Below are 4,949 nucleotides of genomic sequence, written 5' to 3'. Positions count from 1 at the left end.
CCTGCGCTCCAGGTCTGTTCAGGACCCCGCGGCTCTGGTCGTCTCACTCACTCGCCAGGCCTGCGCTCTAAGGGTCTTTTTTTAAATAGTAACAAATGAAAAAAAAAAAAAAGAAAGAAAGAAAAAGAAAAGTAAAGCCGTATTAATATACTGAGCAATAAAAATGTTCAAGTCAACAACTTCTGACATTGCCAGTCCTATGGATAACCCACTAGTATTATGGACTACTGGACTATATTGGATTATTTTGGTGAATTCATGTACCTAAAATATTTAAATTGCAATGGAACACGCATCTCTGACAAAAGTAAACAAAAAAGGAAGATATAAATGAAGGACCATATAAAGTATTTGGTCAAGATATCATGTCTACATCTTATATTATGAATAACTACCACAAAGACAACAGTATGCAATGTATTAATCATTGTAACTGTCCTACTAACCTGTTTTGAAACTATCTCATTGCTATTTGTTTCTCAATAAAATTAATTTTTGAAAAAGGAAAAGACTTTCACTCTTTCTGGATTCAAGTGTGAGTCTCCCTTTCCTTTGGTGGAGGAGAAAGTTGAGATCTCATTGAAACCCAACCTTCCCATTCCATCTCCTAAGGTTCAGCCTAAAGAGAAAAATAGACTTAAGACACTGTCAAAATGAACAGTCAAGGGCCGGCCAGATAGCTCAGTGGACTAAAGTGCCTGCTTAGGCAGAGCATAGCGGCCAGGGTTCAATCCCCAGCACCAGCCGTTCTGGCCCTGCCCTCAGGGCAAGCTGTCACAGAGATTGAGACTGGGCATGGTGGCATGTGCCTGTAATCCCAACATTTGGGAGGCTGAAAACAGGAGGATCATTATGAGTCTGATGTATACAGTGAGACCCTGTACTAAAATACACTTTTAAAAAAATGAACAGTCAAGAAATTGTAGTGGAGCTAGGGTGTGTGGTGCCAGAGCACCTGTACCATGATGAACCTGCAGCAGTTGCCATCACAGAGGCCACAGAGCTATGCTCAGGCCCTGGGTAGAAAGAATCTCTCAAAGAGGTTCCGGTAGGAGCTGTGGACCTCCAAAGGGGCTCCTCTATGAGGCTGAGCAACAAAGAAGCTGACGATGAGTTCATAGGCCAATCAGCTTCCTCCCTGTGACTGTCACTTCTCCATCACTAGAATAAAACACACAACACCTTCAACTTAAGGAAGACAGTCTTATTTGGCTCACAGTTTTAGAGTCCAGCCAATGGCCAACTGGTTGCAAGGCGGAAAGGGGACCACAGAAGGGAGTGGCTGAGCAAAGCTGCTTACCCCATGGTAGTCAGGAAGCAGGAGAAAGAAGGAACTGGGGGCAAGATTACACTCTTCCAGGTCATGCCTCAAAGACCTGCCTCCTTCCACAAGGCCCCACAAGGGGCCACATTCAGGCTGAGAGCACATTCAGGTATTACACTGTCCCGTGGATTAACCCACTGATGGAGTGAGAGTCCCCATGAGCCAGTCATCTTCTCAAAGGCCCATCCCTGAACACAAGAGATCCTGAGGAGGCCACTTCAGACCTAAACCATGACGCTGCCTCAGCTTCTTGCCGAGCTTAACAGGGAGTAGCTCCCAAAGAGCATGCAGATGCAGGCCAGGCAGCGAGCCTCCCCGGGCTGAGGAGGGCACAGGTGCATGGAGAGGAGACCTGGACACAACAAGGGACGTTGTCCAGACCAGACTGGTGTCCACCTCATGGTCCCTCCATGAGGAAGATGCATGTTGCACATTGCTGATCAAACCTGCTACCCAGCACCAACTGCCATGCATGCACGGAAGGACAAATACGGAAAACAAGAGTGTAGCAATGGTACACTGCAGGGGCACAGATGGAGCTTTAGCAGCCCTATTTGTTGGTGCAGTGAGGAAGAGGAAGAAGAGTGAGCAGGACATCTCCCCCAGGCTCAGGTAGAGCTCAGGAGCCCAGAAAGAGGCGGCTTCTTCCCATGGTGTCCATAAGAAAGGGCTTCCTGCCTAGTAGGGGGAGGACACTGCATGCCACACAGGGCCACTTAGAGGACTCACTTAGTAGCACAGTGAACATCGGGAGCTCCAGGAGCAGGCAGGGTAGGTCGAGAGCACAGAGTGCCCTACTTCCCACAAGACAATGTGATGAGCTTGTTTGGAGACTCGAGCAGGCCAGCAGGGATCTGAAGCCTGCTCCTCAGGGACAAACACAGTACACTTGGTTCCTGTGGCAAAGAGCAACAATTGACTAGAGTGAATGAATTGTGGGAGTAGACTGATCTGAAGGGGACTCGTGATGAGGCCATCGCCCCCCCACCGCAGGGCTTCCACAGATGTCAGGGCAGTGTGTATGTTGGGGCCATTGTGTTGGTCCCATGCCACCTTGCTCCTGGGTATTTTCTCCCTGCAGTTTTTCTGCCTTCTCCAGGACCAGCTCAACCACCACCAGCAGATAGCAAGCTTCCTGCTCCTATTCCACAAGTCCACATGATGATTAGTTAAGCCTATTTGGATCAATAGGTAATGTTTCCCTTGATACTGTGAACTTTCCATGCATATGTTCTGAGAGGAAAAACAGAACAGAATATTCATGGCAATCAGAAAACAAACCCGGCCAGAGGATGCTGGGTTTACTTCAACATTCAGTTTTTTGTCACATATGGGGAAAGAGCTATGCTTTTGCTTCTGAGGTGGATGTAGTACTAAAACCTGGGTTAATATCATGCATCTGAGCACAGGTGAAACACTTACATATGATTCTGTCACTTTGGGGCAAACGTCCCTTGCTAATCCATTACAATGACCCTAAGGTGACCGTGGAGCCTACAGTCACAGCACAGCCAGCATCAGGTCTGCGCATGGCTCAGGAGACCCTGTCTCACTGGCACCAGCAGTAATTTTCAACAATTCTGTTGGAGCTTCAAACCTCTTGGGGTTTTTTAATCATTTGAAGCTCACATTTTGCAATATGTGAATGTATAAATCTTCCCAGAGAGAACAAATTCTGTCCTCCAAATGGGAGAGAAATAGACACCGAATATTTTACTTTAAGACAGATAACTAAATGATGCATTTCCACTAATTAAATCATTGAATTTAACATCTTTTTCAGCTCTATCTTAAAAATTAGTAAGAATATTTTTTAAATCAGCAGAAAAACATGGAATGACCAGGCATTGCCAGGTCCCTGCGTGGCTCGTGTCAGTGCGAAGTTTCAACTCTCTCTCCAGGTTTCTGGCTCGGTCAATAAATAAAAATAGTCTGATCCTGAAGTCAATAGAAAAGGTCGACCTCCTGGAGCCAGTATAACAGCTTCCTTGGAGACATCCCTTTGCAAACCCTGCAAAAACCAGCTTGTCCTCAAATAAAGATGTTACCGACTCAGCGTGACCTTGAAGAGGTCATTTGGAACAAGAGATGGAGCCGCACTAGAAAATTCTGCAGCAGAGTTCGGACTCCCAGCCGCCATTGCAGCGCCCCGCCCCCACCCCGTGTGTTCCCAGGACCTTGCGTCAGCGTGGCCTTTCCTGCGGTGCTGTCAACGTTCGGCATCCACGGCACACAGCCGCCTCCCTCTGCCTGCTGCGCGTCTGCTCACCTGGAAGCAATCCACGAAGAGCAAGACCTCAGTGTTCTGCCTACCACGCCTCCCTCTGAGCAGAGCTCCCTCAGGTGTGTAGGGGCAAGGTGTCACCGCGTCCCTAGTGTGCCAGACTAGTGTGCCGTGTGGCGCTCAGCCACAGCAGAAGCCAGGTCCCCTGAGGCAAAAACTTCTCCCCAGGTCTTATTTTCCTTCTAGAGACACATTATTCTGTTAAGCAAACTTGCCATTAATTTTATTTCTCAATTTCATTTTTGCCCAATTTAAACATTATCTCCCACAACCACGGGTGACTTCTGCCGGCTAGAGGAATACGTTTGCTAAGCCAGAGCAGAAAAGCATTTAAAGATGCAAGGATGAAATCAAGGCTCTGGCACCTAGCATTACCTGAAGGCTTATTGTCGTCCACGTGAATCCTATGCGGTGTGTCCCCACAGAAGCCTGCCTGAGTGGCTCTATTGGCTTGATTCATAATTGTCAAAACTTGAAACCATCCGAGGTGCCTTTTGGCTCATGAATGGGTAAATGAATTCTTGTATGTCCAGACCGCATTGTTGTTAGCAATGCAGAAAGGAAATGAGCTATCAAGCCACAAAAAGATGTGGAGCAAACGAAATGTATTTGCCTACGTGAAGGCAGTCAGTCTGGAAAAGGCTGTATACTGTCTTCAATACTTTACAACACTCTGGAAAAGGCAAAACTACAGAGGCAATAAAAAGAGGTTGCCAGGGTTTGTGACAAGGGGAGGGATAAATAGGCTGAGGAATTTGAGGGCAGTGAAACTACTCCGGGTGATATTATAATGGTAGATATATAACATCAGGCGTTTTCCAGGCTCACATAATGCACATCACAGATGGAATTCCCATGTGAACTACGGGCTCTGAATGGTAATGACATATCCGTGCAGACTCCTCAATGGCAACAAATAGATCAGCCTGAGGGTGACATTGATAATGGGGGGTGTTGTCTTGTGTGTGTATTGGGACTGGAGCTAGCTGGGAAATCATTTAACTTCCTTCTCAATTTCACTATGAATTGACAACTGTTCTAAAACACAAAGTCTATTAAAAAGCTGTCCTGTGTGAAGAGATAAAGAGATTGCTGTGACAGCATCTGATCCCCTCCCCTGATGGGGGCTGGTGCATGAGCAGCAGCTGGGATTCCCAGCCACAAACCCCGGCATGCCCTGAGCACCACAGGGTCTTATATTCCATTTTATTTTTTATTTTATTTTATCAGTACCTTTTTTCAGTACACCACACACACATTCATTGTGTGTTCTTGGTATATATACATGACACAGCTTTTTTTTTTCAAATGCTTAAATTTTATTGGTTTTAAATTTTTTTT

This window comes from Octodon degus, unplaced genomic scaffold (assembly GCF_000260255.1).
Source record: "Octodon degus isolate 3935 unplaced genomic scaffold, OctDeg1.0 scaffold00010, whole genome shotgun sequence".
NCBI classification, from domain to species: domain Eukaryota; kingdom Metazoa; phylum Chordata; class Mammalia; order Rodentia; family Octodontidae; genus Octodon; species Octodon degus.
Note: the sequence above shows the minus strand (reverse complement) of the source record.